Source organism: Mus musculus, chromosome 7 (genome assembly GCF_000001635.26).
Source record: "Mus musculus strain C57BL/6J chromosome 7, GRCm38.p6 C57BL/6J".
Taxonomy (NCBI): domain Eukaryota; kingdom Metazoa; phylum Chordata; class Mammalia; order Rodentia; family Muridae; genus Mus; species Mus musculus.
This window is the reverse complement of record NC_000073.6, coordinates 33011630-33030971: the sequence shown is the minus strand read 5'-3', so window position 1 is coordinate 33030971 and position 19342 is coordinate 33011630. Positions and strand designations below refer to the sequence as shown.

Sequence of the window (19342 nt, the reverse complement as noted above, 5' to 3'; positions counted from 1 at the left end):
AAGAGACACTGAAACTTATAGAGGAGAAAGTGGGGGAAAGCCTCGAAGATATGGGCAAAGGGGAAAGATTCCTGAATAGAACAGCAATGGCTTGTGCTGTAAGATCGAGAATTGACAAATGGGACCTCATGAAACTGCAAAGCTTCTGGAAGGCAAAAGACACCGTCAATAGGACAAAAAGGGCACCAACAGATTGGGAAAGAATCTTTACCTATCCTAAATCAGATAGGGGACTAATATCCAATATATATAAAGATCTCAAGAAGGTGGACTCCAGAAAAACAAATAACCCCATTAAAATATGGGGCTAAGAGATAAACAAAGAATTCTCACCTGAGGAATACCGAATGGCCGAGAAGCACCTGAAAAAATGCTCAGCATCCTTAATCATCAGAGAAATGCAAATCAAAACAACCCTGAGATTCCATCTCACACCAGTCAGAATGGCCAAGATCAAAAATTCAGGTGACAGCAGATGCTGGCGAGGATGTGGATAAAGAGGAACACTCTTACATTGTTGGTGGGATTGCAAGCTTGTACAACCACTCTGGAAATCAGTCTGGCAGTTTCTCAGAAAATTGGACATAGTACAACCAGAGGATCCCACAATACTTCTCCTGGGCCTACATCCAGAAGATGTTCCAACAGGTAAGAAGGACACATGCTCCACTATGTTCATAGCAGCTTTATTTATAATAGCCAGAAGCTGGAAAGAACCAGATGCCCCTCAAGAGAGGAATGGATACAAAAAATGTGATACATTTACACAATTGAGTACTACTCAGCTATTGAAAAGAATGAATTTATAAAATTCCTAGGCAAATGGTTGGACCTGGAGGGCATCATCCTGAGTGAGGTATCACAAACACAAAAGAACTCAAATGATATGTACTCACTGATAAGTGGATATTAGCCCAGAAACTAAGTATACCCGAGATATAAGAAACAATTTGTAAAACACATGAAACTGACGAAGAACGAAGACCAAAGTGTGGACACTTTGCCCCTTCTTAGAATTGGAAACAATCCCCCATGGTAGGAGTTACAGAGACAAAGTTTGGAGCTGAGACAAAAGAAGAATGGACCATCTAGAGACTGCCATATCCAGGGATCCATCCCATAATTAGCCTCCAAGCGATGACACAATTGCATACCCTAGCAAGCGTTTGATGAAAGGACCCTGATATAGCTGTCTCTTGTGAGACTAGGACGGGGCCTAGCAAACACGTAAGTGGATGCTCACAGTAAGCTATTGGATGGATCAAAAGGTCCCCAATGGAGGAGCTAGAGAAAGTAACCAAGGAGCTAACGAACTGCAACCCTGTAGGTGCAACAACATTATGAACTAAACAGTACCCTGGAGCTCTTGGCTCTAGCTGCATATGTATCAAAATATGGCCTAGTAAGCCATCACTGGAAAGCGAGGCCCATTGGACTTGCAAACTTTATATGCCCCAGTACAGGGGAACAGCAGGGCCAAATAGTGGGAATGGTGGGTTGGGGAGTGGGGGGAGGGTATGGGGGACTTTGGGGATACCATTGGGAATAATTGAGGAAAATACATGATAAAAAAAAAAAAGAATCACGGGAAGAACAAGCTCTAACCAGAGACAACTATAACAACTAACTCCAGAGAATACCATATGGCGAAAGGCAAACGTTACAATCTTACTAACAGAAACCAAGACCACTCACAATCATCAGAACGCAGCACTTCCATCTCACCCAGTCCTGTGCACCCCACCACACCCGAAAAGTCCTTTAAGAAAAATAGGAAAACACAACCAAACAGGTAGAAGTCCTTAAAGAAAAACGGGAAAATACATCCAAACACGTGATGGAAATGAACAAAACCATACTAGACCTAAAAAGCAAAGTAGATACAATAAAGAAAATCCAAAAGGAGGCAACGGTAGACATAGAATCCCTAGGAAAGAAATCTGGAACCATAGATTCGAGCATCAGCAACAGAATGCAAGAGATGGAAGAGAGAATCTAAGGTGCAGAAGACTCCATAGAGAACATCAGCACAAAGAAAACACAAAATTCAAAAAGATCCTAATTCAAATCATCCAGGAAATCCAGGACACACTGAGAAGACCAAACCTATGGATAATAGGAATAGATGAGAATGAAGATTTTCAACTTAGAGGGCCAGCAAATATCTTCAACAAAATAATAGAAGAAAGCTTTCCAAACTTAAAGAAAGAGATGTCCATGAACATACAAGAAGCCTACAGAACTCCAAATAGACTGGAAATTCCTCCTGACAAATAATAATCAGAACAACAATTGCACTAAATAAAGATAGAATATTAAATGCAGTAAGGGAAAACCGTCAAGTAACATATAAAGGCAGGCCTATCAGAATTACACCATACTATTCACCAGAGAGGATGAAAGCCAGAAGATCCTGGACAGATGTTATACAGACACTAAGAGAACACAAATGCCAGCCCAGGCTACCATACCCAACTATTGAAGTGCAATTTGTCACTTATGTAGATTACTCTTTGCCATTTCTTCTGTTAGTTTGTAATACGATTCATGTGCCTACAGGATTGTTATGGCAAAAGACTCCTCTAATGTGGATACATTCGAGGATTTCTCCTAAACACAATAACTTGCAATATTATGAAGCAGTAGCCCAGATGATTATCTTTGGAAGGAAACAGGCACTAACTTATTTCAGCAAAGAGCCAGATATAATTTTTCAGCCTTACAACATAAGTCAAGAAACTTGGCTGAAACAGCATAGTCAGATGGGTTGCTTGCTCAAATAGGTTTTAAGGGAACTATAGACAGCCACTACCTTCAAGATAGATTGATAAACTTTTTAAATGTACATGAAGTGATATTTCCAAAAATGACTTCCTTACAGCCTTTATATAATGCTCTATTGATTTTTACTGATGGTTCCTCTAAAAGGGCGAGATGGATATCTTATAAATAATCAACAGGTAATCATAAATACTCCTGACCTCTCATTTCAAAAAGCAGAATTAACAGCAGTACTGAATGTCTTTTAGTATGTGCATGAGGCTTTTAATATTTTTACTGATTGTTTATATGTTGCACAATCGGTACTCTTATTGAAGACCTGTGGTACGTTTAACTTTACTACGCCAGCAGGATCCCTGTTTTCACAATTACAAAACATCATTCTTGACTGAAAACACCCATTCTATATTGGCCAAACACGATCTCATTCTGGTCTTTCTGAACCTTTAGCTAAAGGCAATGATTGCATCAACAGAGTTCTAATAGGAGAAGCCTTAATTTCAGATCCTGTTGCTTTGGCCAAACATGATCATGAAAAATTTCTTCTCTCTAGCCAGACCTTGAGCCTCCGACTTAAGATCACAAAGGAGCAGGCAAGAATGATTGTAAAACAATGTCCTAAATGTATTACATTATCTCCAGTACCACATTTAGAAGTTAATCCATGAGGTCTTATGACTAATCATATTTGGCAAATGGATGTAGCTCATTGTGCAGAATTTGGAAAATTAAAATATATACATGTTTGTATTGATACATGTTCCGGATTTCTTTTTCCTTCTCTGCATACTGGTGAATCCTCCAAAAATGTAATTGATCATTGCCTACAAGCCTTTAATGCCATGGGATTTCCTAAACTTATTAAGACAGATAACGGGCCATCCTATTCTAGCAAAAAAAAAATTTTTTTTTTCATTTTTTAAAGAATTTGGCATCAAACATAAAATTGGAATTCCTTATAACCTCTTGGAACAAGAAATAGATAAACGTGTTCATCACACTTTTAGAAATTGGCTTTTAAAAACAAAACAGGGGCAGTTATATCCCCCGAGGTCACCAAAGGCACATCTTGCTTTTACTTTATTTGTTCTAAATTTTTTGCAAACTGATGTTAAAAGTCAGTCTGCAGTGGATCGCCACTGGCATCAGTTACTTCTAGTTTATATGCCATGGTAAAGTGGCAGGACCCATTTACTAATGAATGGAAGGGTCCAGACCGGGTCCTAATCTGGGAAAAGGGCTTGGTCTGTGTTTTTTCACAAAAAGAAGATGGACCTCGATGGCTGCCTGAGAGATTAGTTCGACAACTAGACACAGATCCTTAATCTTCTAGTAAGTAGAACTTTAACCTTGATTATGGCTAAAAGTCCTCTTTAGCCAAAAAGTTAAATTAGAGCACAGCCTCCACTCCCAGGGAAGCTGTAAGCCTTTTTGCAATTCTCAAAGTCACCTCCACCACACAGGGAGCTCTAAGTCTAGCCTGATCTTTGCTAATTTGCAATTGAATGGAGTACCTGGACTTCCCCAAAAGAAGCTTTTGTACTGTGCCTTTCACTGTCTCAACTTTGTTTTTTTTAAGCAGTTCAGTTAACGCCCTTCACCCTGATTGAGGCTGACACGTATCCCCGCCCACAACAGTGAGCAAGTGGCAGTTATTAATTTTTATCAAGAGGAATTCTAAGTATATATTGTGACTTTGGTCTGATTTGGGAATAAGGTGCGCTATGAGGGCTGGTTAGTCAATGACAGGCAACAGATCCCAGAACATACCAATCTAAGACAGGGGTACATGCCAAAAGGCCATGGCTGTTAATAATACACCATAAAGACATGCTTGTATGAATTATGACATAAACTAGCTATATGTAACTTCCTATGAAAGAATTGGATGGTTTGAGAGGATCTGAGATCCTAAGGCAGGCACACTTGCCATCCACCATAATTCCCAGGCAGGACTATGAAGCATAAATAAATTTTATGCATCAGTCCAGCTTTTATTAAATATTAATAACAGGGAGGAGATGTAGCCTCCCTCAAGCCTGAAGCAGGCTAAGCCAGAACTTGACATTACTGCCACTAAGGAGATTATCTAGGGTGGAGCCTTCCTACCTAGATCACTCTATTGTTCAGACACCATCCATGTTACTCTTCAAGATACTGATATCTGCTGAGATGCCCCAGAGCTATTCTGGAGATTATTCCCTATCCTGTACATCATCACCTGTAGTTGGTTCAGGGTCCAAAATTGAATTGGCAGGAATGGAATTTCCCCCCTCTTTTAAAAATTGTGTCTGCCATTAACCATTTGGACCTTGAGCAGACTAGTTGTCTTGGTTCCATTATTTCTCAACCTGCCTAGGGTCCCTCTTTTCTTTAAGTGAAAAGATGCCTTCCAGGCTTGAACCTGGACATGAGAGGTGCAGGACGTCCTCAGGAGTTTGGCAGGCTCCACTTCATTCTAACTTAGAGTTACACATGCCAAATTTGTATTTTCGTCGTAGTCCTCCCACCCCTAACACATCTTCAAGAAAACCACACAACTAAGAAAACTGTTCTCCTGACCACCTAATCTTAAGATGACAATGTATGTTTTCCATTTGGCAATCTGACACTAATTTTTTTAAAAGTGAATTTTTGCTAGATATTGATGTTCCAATATGTTATAGATAATTTTAATCTCAACCTGGGGTTTCCAACCAAGCTTTGATTCTTTAGTTCCTGGATAAAATACACACAGAAACTTTATATTTACGATAAGCTTTAATAAACATGAGAACTATGCTATTAGAATCTACTTTCCTCAATTATTAACTATTACTTATTGTGTTTCATTTGGGCTCTCCAATTGGCCAGCTCTCAAGATCACATTTTTCTGGTTCACTTATGCCATGGTGGTTTCTCCTTCTTCCTCCTGCACCTTCTTCTCATGGTCCTCTTCTGACCCCAAGCCTGAGAAAACTATACTCCATCTATGTCTATTATGCTCAGCTATTGGCTGTTGGTATCTTTATATACCAATCAGAAATGACTTGGTGCAGAGTCACAGGTCTAAGTGGAGATTCCATGTCTTGGGGGACCACATTTATCATTAAATTGGACAGCAAGACCAAACCTCAACAAAACCCCACATTTAAACCAAGGTAGAAGCCTCCTAAAATATACAGTACTACAATATCTAATCACACAATTTATGCTAGAAGGTGTATTTCCATGTAGTTTTGCAATTACATTTACATTTACCTCAGCTTGCTTCATGAGTGTAAAACACAGAACCTATGAGGGGCAAGTATCTCTCAGTGGAGCTCAGAACCGACTTGTAGACTGTACCTCACAGTAAGTTATATGGTTGAATCATAATTTAGTGCAGAACCAAGGAATGGGGTCATAAAACATGAATTCATGTAGTCTGGCATAGTAAGAAAGATCCTTTTACTTTTAACCAGTAACTCAGAAAATAAACTGAAATTTGTGTTTTATTTTTATTCAAATAGTGTTTTTCTATTAGTTTTAGGTATGGAGATGTAAGTGTTATTTACTTGAGTAGATAGGCTCTCTGAGAAGCCAGAAGAGAACATGTTTTACAGTCATTGCAAGCTAGATATCCAGGGTTCACCCATATGCCACCAACTTTTCTTGCACTTTTTCTATATCAGAGCCTCTTATTTACAATATGGAGATTCTAGGTATTTATACATTTCACCAATAATGTTGTCTCAGGACCATACTGGGTATAACTGAGTGAATAACTGTGTTTCTAGTTACTTTGTATTGCACAACTTACTTTCTTAAATAAGCTTTACTCCTGACATAGATTTTTTTTCAACCACAATTACCAGTGAATGTAGAGTCATTTTCTAGTGGGGTAAATATCCTGGTATGCAGAGATGCATCAGTGGCTAAGAGCTCTACCAGAGGAACAAGGATTCTCGGTACCTACGACAGCTTATATCTGTCTATATCTCCATTTCCAGAGGATCCAAGGAGACCCTCTTTTGGTCTCTAGCTCACAGAGACAGTCTCATGGTAACAAGACATTCATGCAAACATGATAATACAGAATTAAAATAAATGTATTTTTTAAATAGCATTTAACACAACCCTACACTCTCACAGTAACAACTTACTGCTTTGCATACATTCTGCATCTGCAACTCCTATGAATACCTGTTACTTTGAAAATGACTGACTACAGAGACATGTTTTCTATGGGAATCTAAGATTGCTTAGAGTTGGTGTCTCCATCTACTCAACTCAACAGCATTCGCCTAGTCTTTCCAATCATGAAATCATGATCCTACTTGGAATTTTTTTCATTGCCCTAACATACTAACTGACTCTACACAATGGCCTTTAATTTTTCTCTCTCTCTCTCTAACTCTCTCTCTCTCCCTCCCACCTTACTTCCCTCCCCTCCCTCTCTCTCTCTCTTTCTCTCTCTCCCTCTCCCCTTCCCATCTGCCTCTCTGCCTCTCTTTCTGTCTCTCTCTCCTCCACCTCCCTATCCACCTCTCTCCCTCTTTCTCTTTCTCTTTCTCTGTCTTTTTTTCTTTTTTTCTTTCTTTCTTTCTTTCTTTCTTTCTTTCTTTCTTTCTTTCTTTCTGTCTGTCTGTCTGTCTGTCTGTCTGTCTTTCTTTCTTTCTTTCTTTCTTTCTTTCTTTCTTTCTTTCTTTCTTTTTTCTATGTTTATGAGTCAAGAACAAATGACAACCTGTAGGAGTAGGTTTCGTCCTCTTCTACCACTTAGGTCTTGGAGTTTAAACTCAGGTTGCCACACTGGGGAACAAGTGCCTTTAGCTATTGAGCCACAGTACCAGCCACAGCTGACATATTAAAAGGTCAGCCCATATGCATCTGAATAGAAATAAGGGAATAATATTAATTCCAAGGTCATTGGGTGAACTTATTATTTTTTTTCTCATCTGGTTTCATAGCATTTAGAAATATAAGAAATAAGGTTTCTTGTGCAATGTTTCCGTCCCTTCAATGGTAATCTCTGTACACCACTGTAGCAGGAGAAGGAGCAGAACTTTGGAACACCAGCAAGTATGGCCACCAAGGATCTGTATGTGTCTGTTGTGCAACATGCTGATGTTCATGCCTATGAAGTGTCATGCCTTGAGAACTTCATTACCCATAAGACTCAGCATGGTGTCTGAGGGAAAAACTTCCAGCTTTTGTCAGGCTGAGCCTTTGTCTATATGGGATTTGAAGAATCTGAGTTTGGGCTACTGCAGCGAGTTAAGGAATTCAGAAACTCAAGAGCACTACATAAGCCAGGCTCAGGAGGACGATGCTTAAGTGGCTTCAGTACAGGCTGACAGGGCTTCTGTTGGGACATAGCGTGGAATTACTTTTCTCAGCCACTGTTGTGCAGGTGTCTGCCATGTGGACACACTACCTGAGAAGGTGCTGTGGCTCCAGGAAGCACTTGAGTGCAGCCAATTGCACATTAGAAGTCAGAGCTGTGCCTGCCCAGGTCTTTTCAACTCGGCCCAGATGATCAGGTCCAAGGAGACTTCCTTGAGTAAGTTTCCTGTTTCTCTCACCAAGTGCAAAGAGGCCCTGACAAGTTTTCTCTGCATGTGGAGAGGCACGAAGATTCGTGTGAGGAGTGATGGAAACTGGACTTTTGAGTAGAGAGACTTTAATTCTGAGGAAGCTGGTGCCATCACGATGAGCTGAGGAGACTCCTTCCTAGACAGGATTGGAAAATGTCTCTAAAGTTTTCTCAGAGGGAAAAAGGACTTGAAGTTGAGTGCGAGGGTGGGCTCCACTGTGGAAGTAGTTTTGTGAACTTTACTTTTAAATTTATTATTATCATTATTCTAGTTATGAGATTTTTATGGACATATAGTTGTATATGTTTTGTTCATATCTGTAATGATGTATATGTAAAACACAGAAGTTAGGCTACTGTGCTGCAGGGCAGGGATGGAGGTACATGAGGGCTTTTGTTGTCCCTCACCGTGTGATTGTACTCTCACAACCTCTCTTCTACCATAGAATTTTATAAAATTCCAATTTTTCTGACTTGGAAAACAGACACTGTAGTGGAAACCTGCTACCTAGTAGCAGAGAAAGCAGCCACTTGACCTGCCTACTCCACTGATGTCCCAGAAGGAAAACTCACCATCTCCTTCCCCATGCTCTCTTAAATCCCCTTCAACTCAAAGATGCTCCTTCATCTTTCCTGAGTTTTCTTATGTTTACTCCCTGACAACTTGTTGCTCTTACTGCCTCTTGACCTATCATTGACATGATTTCCCTCTTGCTTACAGAAAGCTCTTGGTTTAAAGATGTGTGATAGAGCTGAGCCACACCAAAACTAGAAACATAATTTTTTTTTTTAAATTCAGTCTTGTTGTTCACAGTATAATCAGATATCCTGCAACAAGTATGGGTTCTCTCACAATGTCACTCCATCATAGGTTTCTATAGCTTCAGAGACACTCATGAGCTAAGCAGATATAATGAGAGGGTATCTCATGTTATCTTGCCATAAATATCCCACTCATAAGTTAACTAGAAATTAGTCTTGAAATAACTTGCTTTTATCTCTGATTATTAGACCTGTATTCTGATCAGACATAGATAATCAATCCAGAACAGCAGACATATGGACACATCCCAGTATCTGACTACCAGTAGCATGTCCTTTAGAAAGTATAACAGGTACTTGAATTGATGTATGCATATCCTGAAGTGAGACAGCTGGCAGTCGGTTGTAGTTCATTATCATGTCTTGCAGGATCAGAGAGCTAAGATGCAGGATCCAGGAGTAGAATGGCAACTGAGGATCTGAGCCTTTGTTTGTGGGGTTTTAGTGACTGTGGAAGCTTTGGTGTTTGGTGGAAGGTCTTCAGAATCAGGTTTTACTGGACATCTGTGGGATCAATGGATCTCTGAAGATGTGAGAGGCAAACCTGGAGCAAGAGTGGGTTTGAGTCATGTCCAAATCTCAGAAATATTGTCATTTGATGAGCAGGACTAGGACTGCATGTACTAGACTGCTTAGAACTGGGCCCCCACCTTTGCCCCACTGGTGGAGTTCACATAGCCCAGTAGCCAGGTTAGACATCTTTTGTTTCCCCTTACAAGATCATGTTCAACAGCAAATGAGGCATTTCCAGATCCATGGCTCCAACCACTGATACACACACACCATCGAAGCCACATCTCACCCCAAAAGGTTTAAATACCTGTTTTTCCACCCAATTAAATGAACTGTCTTAGTGAAGCATGTCTTCCAAGCGTGTTCTCAATGCACTCATTTCTGCTTGAGGTTTCTCTCACTTTCTTCCACTCCTTACCTCCTCTCTCACACACATACATACATCAGCCATAACCAACACTATAGTTGAACCGAGTGGGAACAGCATATACTCACTCACAGAGGAGTGGAGAGCAGAAGATAGGCTTAAAACAGTAGCTCCTGGCACAGTACCAGTGAAGACCAAAGTCCAGGGCTCTGGATGGATCACCATTGTGATTTCAGGTACAGAAAAAAGGAATGTCTTCTCTTGGTCTGGGAGAGTCCAATAGGATTAGAGGTGAAGAGGAGACACAAGACCACATGAGGCTTTTGATGGCTATAGCTAGACAGATGAAAATATTGTCTGCTATTATGGACAGATCAATTGCATCATTTTTTTGTAAGGAATGTTAAGAAATAGGTTTGGAGTTTTGTTGAATCTGGGCTATCCTAGAAAAGTCTGTGTGAAGGCACTGAGCATATATCTGGACACAATTCTGGAAAAATTCAGGACCAAGATTCCAAATGAAGACCAACTGTGTATTTTGGTGATGTATACGAGGATGGAAGTAGAAGTTAGTTATTCTTAGGGAAGGAAACATTCAGAGGATTGTGGCAGTGATGCTAAGTGTAAGGAAGGGAGTGGTCCACTTAATAAAACTGGACTTATCTCTCAGACTGAGATGGCTGTCACAATGACAGATAAGGTTTTATCAAGTATATGCTTTAGAATGATGTTTGGCAAGGGGCCAGGGCTGCCAAAAGACACACATTGGGTTGGGTATGAATCAGAACAGTCATAAAGGTAGGTGGCAATGATGCAGGTGACTAACTGTGAGGAAGGTGACTAAATGTGAGGCAGGTGACTGTGAGACAAGTGACAGGGACTTTGATGAAGATAAGTGTGACGTTGATGACAATGAGTCTGAGGCAGGTGACTAAATGTGGCAGGTGACTGTGAGACAGGTGAATGGGAGGCAGGTGACAGTGACTGCGAAGCAGGTGACTGTGAGGCATGACCCCATACCTGTGAATATTCCCCATACTGTTGTGGTGACCCTGGGTGGAATATGGAGATCTGCACTTGGGTTGGTAGATAAGTTCATGGGTAAATAAGAGAATTATTGAATTCTTCAGAACCAAGGAAGCTGGGCTTTTTGTTAATGCAATTTTAAAAGGAGCTGTTTCTTGTATATCTTGGCTATCTTCCAAATAAATGAGACAGAGTCCATTCTATTTATTTAATCAAGCATTATAGCAGAAAAAGTGGGCAGCCATTGATACACTCTATTTTTTAGGCTAAACTGCCTACCTTTCAATAATATTCCCCAAGATACTTACTTATTTTGGGGGGAGGTGCAGCAAACATTATTGATGGTATTCAAGAGAGTAGGGAGGGCTCCCTAGGCCCCTTCTGTTATGTGGGTTTGGGGTGAAAATTATGAGGTAGATTCTCAGTGTTGGGGGCCAAGTTGGGATAGGAACTCCTCAGCATCCACGGGCTTCTCTCTTGCTCTCAGTGTCCTTGCTTGGGTGGGTGGTCCAGGGTTTCTTACTGCTTGGAGGCCATGTAGGCCATGAGGTCTACCACCCTGTTGCTGTAGCCGTATTCATTGTTATACCAGGAAATGAGCTTGACAAAGTTGTCATTGAGAGTAGTGCCAGCCCTGGCATCAAAGGTGGAAGAGTGGGATTTGTTTTTTAAATTGCAGGAGACAACCTGGTCCTCAGTTTAGCCCAAGATGCCCTTCAGTGGACCCTCAGATACCTGCTTCACCACCTTTTTGATGTCATCATACATGGCAGGTTTCTCCAGGCAGCACATCAGATCCACAACAGACACATTGGGGGTAGGAACACAGAAGGCCATGCCAGTGAGCTTCCTATTCAGCTCTGGGATAACCTTGCCCACTGCCTTGGGAGCACCAGTGGATGCAGGGATTATGTTCTGGGCAGCCCCACGGCCTTCATTCCACAGATTTCCAGAGGGGCAATCCATAGTCTTCTGAGTGGCAGTGATGGCATGGACTGTGGTCATGAGCTCTTCCATGATGCCAAAGTTGTCATGGATGACCTTGGCCAGGGAGGCTAAGCTGTTGGTGTTGCCGGATGCATTGCTGACAATCTTGAGTGAGTTGTCATATTTCTCATGGTTCAAACCCATCACAAAAATGGGGGCATCATCAGAAGGGGCGTAGATGATGACCCGTTTGGCTCCACTCTTCAAGTATGCTCCGGGCTTTTCCATGGTGGTGAAGACACCATATACTCGGAACCTACCTCACCTTATTTTATGTTAGTGGGGTCTCGCTCCTGGAAGTTGGTGATGGGCTTCACATTGACGACAAGCTTCCCATTTTCGGCCTTGACATTTCCGTTGAATTTGCCGTGGATGAAGTCATACTGAAACATATAAACCATGAAGTTGAGGTTAATTGAGGTCGTTGATGGCAAAAACCTCCGCTTTGCCATGTGGAGAGCAGATGGCAGCCCTGGTGACCAGGCACCCAATAAGGCCAAATCCGTTCACAAGACCTTCACCATTTTGTCTCTGGGACGATGCTGGCACTACACAAGTGGATGTGGCTGTCTCTGGAACACAGAGGAAAAGAGAGCCAATACTTACATTTTACTTTCGATCTGGCTGTCTCTGCTCCAGGTGTTTTCCCATGGTGTCTCCTTAAGACCCTTTCCTGGTAGCTGAATTCTCTTTTTCTTTTTCCTCCTCTCCACTGGCAAATGGAAATGCATCCCTGTTTTCTCTTTTACCCAGCATTTGGTACATCAGTTTTTATTAACAAATCAGAGAATAAACCGTTCAATAAGAGAACTGGTCTCAAATAATTAGTTGAAGACTGTTGAGATAGCTCAGTGATTAAAGGTGCACTGATTGAAGGTGAACACATGAGTTCAAGTTTCAAAAACTACCTGGTAGAAGAAGAGAAGAAACTTCTCTAAATTGTCATTTGACCTTCCAAGTACACAGACACACACACACACACACACACACACACACACACACACACCTTAATACCTCTGTCCATACACAGGCACACACACACACACACACAAGCACACAAACACATGAACACAAACCTACAAATGTCTGGGAAAACTGGCATCAGTAATCCTTAGGATGCTCCTAATGGAAAATATGAAATAATTTGACAAACAAACTAAATAACACATGAGATTGTACTATAATGGTGAAATACCCTTTAAACCAATGCTGGTGTGAATGGTTGCATGGCAGGTAAATGAACATTACTCATTACTGAACCCGGCTGGACCTGCGGGACCCAGAAGTCTCTCCACTCCATAGAACCCCTAGCAACCCAGGACCTCATAATCATGAGTGAGTGGAACAGAACATCAGCACCCAAGAATCCCAGAGGGTCTTGTGCCAGCAGGAAGAGGGACAAAGGAACCCCAAACTACCAGAGGCTGAGATTCATTCTGGTTCGGGCCAGCCCCACCATCTCCTTCCTGAACCCAGTGGAGGGAGCCAGGGACCCAGTGGACTCTCCATACCGAAGGACCCCTAGCACACCCAAAACCTAGGAATCGTCGGACTCAGGAAGTAGATCGGAGCTCCAGACTTCTGGACACCTGCCCTGCAAGAGGAGAGCTTGCCTGCAGAGAGTGTTCTGACCACTATGACTCAGGTGAGAGTTGGACTCCCAGGACTTCTGACAGAGGCTAACAGAATCAAAGGAGGAAAAAGCTTCAGCAGAGACAGCTAGATTTTCTAACACCAGAGATTACAATATGGTGAAAGGCAAGCATATGAATATTACTAACAGAAATCAAGAACAGTAGGCATCATCAGAACCCAGTACCCCACTACAGTGAGTCCTGGATACTCCAATACATTGGTTTAATATATATAGAAACCAATCAATATAATCCACAATACAAACAGATTTAAAGACAAACACCACATGATCATCTTGTTAGATGCTGAGAAAGAATTTGACAAAATCCAAAACAACTTCATAATAAACGTCTTGGGAAGTTCAGGAATTCAAAGCACTTACCTATACATAATAAAAGCAATATACAGCAAGCAAGTAGCCAAAATCAAACTAAATGGAGAGAAACTAGAAGCAATCCCACTAAAACCAGGGACTAGAGAAGGCTGCCAACTTTCTCCCTACCTATTCAATATAGTACTTGAAGTCCTAGCCAGAGCAATTAGACAATAACAGAAGATCAAGGGGATATAAATTGGAAAGATAGAAGTCAAAATATCACTCTTTGCAGATGATACCATAGTATATATAAGTGACCCTAAAAATTACACCAGAGAAATCTTAACCTGATAAACAGCTTCAGAGCAGTAGCTGGGTATAAAATTAACTCAAACAAATTAATGGCCTTTCTCTACACAAAGGACAAACAGGATGAGAAAGAAATTAAGAAAACAATGCCTTTCACAATAGTCACAAATAATATAAAATACTTTGGTGTGACTCTAACTAAGGAAGTGAAAGATCTGTATGATAAAAACTTAAAGTCTCGATCTTGTGTCTGGGGTCCCTCAGAGACCACTCTTCTCTGAGGAGAGTACAGACTGCAGAAACCACACAGCTTCTGGGAAAGGCAGAAGCACACAGCTTCTGGGACAGACCCCGGTTGGGGCTCCAGATATCCGGGCACCTTCACTGCCAGAGGAGAACTGTCTGCCAGGGAGGGCTCTGACTGTCTGAGCAGGTGAGGGAGCCATCTTGGGTACTGGGTCCCTTGGAGACCAGTCTGCCCAGGTCAACTCTCAGACTGTGGAGGGTAAGCGAGTGCTCTGCAGAAGTGACACAGCTTCTGGGACAGATCCCATTTCAGGCTCAAGACATCGGGTAATCTTCCCCTCCTGAGGAGAGGTGTCTTATGGGAAGAAGGAGGGCACTGACTGCCTGAGCAGGTGAGGGAGCCATCTTTTGCCCTGGAGCCCTCAGAGACTAATCTGCACAGGTAAGAGAGCAGACTGCAGAAGTGACACAGCTTCTTGACAGGAAGAAGTGACACAGTTTCTGGTACAGTCACCCATTTCGGGCTACAGACATCTGGGCACCTTCCCTGCCAGAGATAAGGAGCCCTCCTGATAGGGCTCTGTCTGCCAGAGCAGGTGAGGGAGCCATCTTGTGTCCCTGTTCCTTCAGAGAACAGTCTGTGCAGGTCAGCTGGCAGACTGCATGGGCAACACATCTTCTGAAACAGTCCCTGTTTCAGGCATTCATTTTAAGCCAGAAGGCAGGTCTGAATGCCAGACCTCTGTGCAACTTCCATGTAAGAAGAGAGTTTGCCATCAGAGAGTACTCTGACCACTGAGACTCAGGAGAGAACTGGGCTCCCAGGACTGCTGATAGAGGCTAACAGAATCACAGGAGGAACAAGCTCTAACCAGAGACAACTGTAACAATTAATGCCAGAGATTATCAGATGACGAAAGGCAAATGTAAGTATCTTACTAACAGAAACCAAGACCACTCACCATCATCAGAACCCAGCACTCCCACCTCAGCCAGTCCTGGATAACCCAACACACCTGAAAAGCAAAACTCGGATGCAAAATCATATCTCATGGTTCTGATAGAAGTCTTTAAGAAGGGCATTAATAACTCACTTAAAGAAATACAGGAGAAAACTGCTAAAGAGTTAGAAGTCCTTAAAGAATTACAGGAAAACACAATCAAGCAGGACATGTAATTGAAGAAAACCATCCAAGACCTAAAAAGGGAAGTAGACACAATAAAGAAACACAAAAGTGAGACAACTCTGGAAATAGAAACCCAAGGAAAGAAATCAGAAACTATAGATGTGAGGATCAGCAACAGAATACAAGAAATGGAAGAGAGAATCTCAGGTGCAGAAGATTCCATATAGAAAACATGCACAACAATCAAAGAAGATGCAAAATGCAAAAAGATCCTAACTCAAAACATCCAGGAATTCCAGGTCACAATGAAAAGATGAAACCTACGGATAATAGGAGTAGATGAGAATGAAGATTTTCAATTTAAAGGGCCAGCAAATATCTTCAATAAGATTATAGAAGAAAACTTCCCAAACCTAAAGAAAGAGATGCCCATGAACATATAAGAAGCCTACAGAACTCCAAATAGACTGGAACAGAAGAGAAATTCCTCCTGACACATAATAATCAGAACAAAAAAAATGCAGTAAAAGAGTATTAAAAGCAGTAAGGGAAAAGGGTCAAGTAGCATATAAACACAAACCTATTAGAATTACAACAGACTTCTCACCAGAGACTACAAAAGCCAGATGATTCTGGACAGATGTTATACAGACTCTAAGAGAACACAAATACGAACCCAAGCTACTCTACCCATCAAAACTCTCAGTTACCATACATGGGGCAACCAAAATGTAACGTGCAAAAACCAAATTCACACAATATCTTTCCACAAATTCAGCCCTTCAAAGGGTAATACAGGGAAAACTGCAACACACAGATGGAAATTACACCCTAGAGAAAGCAAGAAAATAATCCTTCAACGAACCTAAAAGAAGACACCCCTAAGAACAGAACCCCAACATTAACAACAAAAATAACAAGAAGCAATAAACGTATCCTTAATATCTCTTAATATCAATGGTCTCAATTTTCCAGTAAAAAGATATAGACTAACAGATTGGCTATATAAAAAGGACCCAACTTTATGCTGCATATGGGAAACCCATCTCAGGGTCAAATACAAATACTACTTAAGAGTAAAAGGCTGAAATTTTCCTGGGAAATGGTCCGTAGAAACAAGCTGGAGTAGCAGTTCTAACACTGAATATAATCGACTTCCAACCAAAAGTTATCAAAAAATAAAAGGAGGGGCACTTTATACTGACCAAAGTTAAAATATTCCTAGATGAAGTCTCAATTCTGAATGTCTGTGCTCCAAATGCAAGGGCAGCACATTCAAGGTGGAACCTTTATTAAAGCTCAAAGCACACATTGCACCTCACACAATAATAGGGGGAGACTTCAACACCGCACTCTCAACATTGGGCAGATCCTGGAAACAAAAACTAGACAGAGACAAAAGGACACTAAAAGAATTTATGAAAGAAATGGATTTAAGAGATATCTAGACTATTTTATCCTAAAACAAACGGATATACCTTCTTCTCATCACCTCATGGTACCTCCTCCAATATTGACTACATAATTGGTCACAAAACAGTCCTCAACAGATACAAAAATATTGAAATTATCTCATTCAACCTATCAGATTACCATGAACTAAGGCTGATTTCTAATAACAATATAAATAATAGAATGCCAACGTGGAAGCTAAATAACACTCTACTCAGTGATACCTTGGTCAAGGAAGAAGTAAAGAAAGAGATTAAAGACTTTTTTAGAGTCTAATTAAAATGAGGCCACAACATAACGAGTCTTGTGGGACAAAATGAAAGCAGTCCTAAGAGGAAAGTTCATAGCTGTGAGGGCTGCCAAAAAGAAACTAGAGAGAGCATACACTAAAAGCTTGACAGTACACCTAAAAGCTCTAGAATGATAGGAAAAAAATTCACCCAAGAGGAATAGATGGCAAGAAATAATTAAACTCAGGGCTGATATCAAACAGGTGAAATCAAAAAGAACTGTTCAAAGAATCAACCAAACCAGGAGCTGGTTCTTAGACAAAATCAACAAGATAGATAAACTCTTAGCCAGACTAACTAGAGGGCACAGGGACAGTATCCTAATTAACAATATCAGAAATGAAACGGGAGACATAGCAACAGAACCTGAGGAAATTCAAAACATCATCAGATCATACTACAAAATGTATACTCAACAAAATTGGAAAACCTGGATGAAATGAAGATTTTTCTAGACAGATACCAAGTACCAAAGTTAAATCAGGATCAGATTAATGATCTAAATGGTCTCACATCCCCTAAAGAAATTAAAGCATACATTATTAGCCTCCCAACCAAAAAAAGTCCAGGACCAGATAGGTTTAGTGCAGAGGTCTATCACACCTTCAAGGAAGACCTAATCCCAATTGTCCTCAAACTGTTCCACAAAATAGAAACAGAACGTACTCTACCCAATTAATTCTATGAAGCCACAATTACTATGACAACTAAACCACATATAGACCCAAAGAATAAAAAGAACTTCAGACCAATTTCCCTTATGAAAAGTGATGCACAAACACTCAATAAAATCCTCGGAAACCAAATCCAAAAAGACTTCAAAATGATCATTCATCATGATCAAGTAGGCTTCATCCCATGGATGTAGGGATGGTTTAACACATGGAAATCCCTCAATGTAATCCACTATATAAACAAAAAAAAAAAACCCAAAAACCACATGATCATCTCATTATATGCTGAGAAAGCATTTGACAAAATCCAACACAACTTCATGATATAAAGTCTTCGGAAGTTCAGGAATTCAAGGCCCATACCTAAACATAATAAGAGAAATATACAACAAACTAGAAGCCAACATCCAATTAAATGGAGAGAAACTCGAAGCAATCCCACTAAAATCAGTGATTAGAGAAGGCTGCCCACTCACTCTGTACCTATTCAATATAGTAGTTGAATTCCCAGCCTGAGCAATTCGACAACAGGAGATCAAGGGGATACAAATTGGAAAGGAAGAAGTCAAAATATCATTCTTTACAGATGATATGATAGTTTATGTATGTGACCCTAAAATTTCCACAAGAGAACTTCTAAACCTGATAAACAGATTCAGAGGAGTAGCTTGATATAAAATTAATTCAAACAAATCAATGACATTTCTCTAAACAAAGGAGAAATAGACTGAGAAAAAAAATAGAGAAACAACACCCTTCACAATAGTCACAAATAATATAAAATACTTTGGTGTGACTCTAACTAAGAAAGTGAAAGATCTGTATGATAACAAGTTCAAATTTCTGAAAAAAAATTGAAGAGGATCTCATAAGATGGAAAGATCTTCTGTGCTCATGGATTGGCAGGATTAATATAGTCAAAATGGCTATCCTGCCAAAAGTAATCTACACATTTAATGCACTCCCCATCAAAATTGCAGCTCAATTCTTAACTAAGTTAGAAAGGGCAATTTGAAAATTCATCTGGAATAATACAAAACCTAGGATAGCAAAAAACCAGCCTGAACAATAAAATAACCTGTGATGTATCCCGTCCCACGGGTTTCAGTTATTCGTGGGTGCGAGGGAGACCGAAAACCTGGAAGGAGATTGGAGGAAGAAAAAGAAGAGTAGGAGACCAGGAAGGATACCTATCAGGGTCTCGTTTATTAGTATGAGGTGCCTTCTTTTTAAAGCATAC

The 19342-nt window shown here is 40.7% G+C and overlaps 1 pseudogene; it reads right to left on the bottom strand.

Moving 5' to 3' along the window:
* Gm4405 (predicted gene 4405) lies at positions 11389 to 12593 on the bottom strand (annotated as a pseudogene).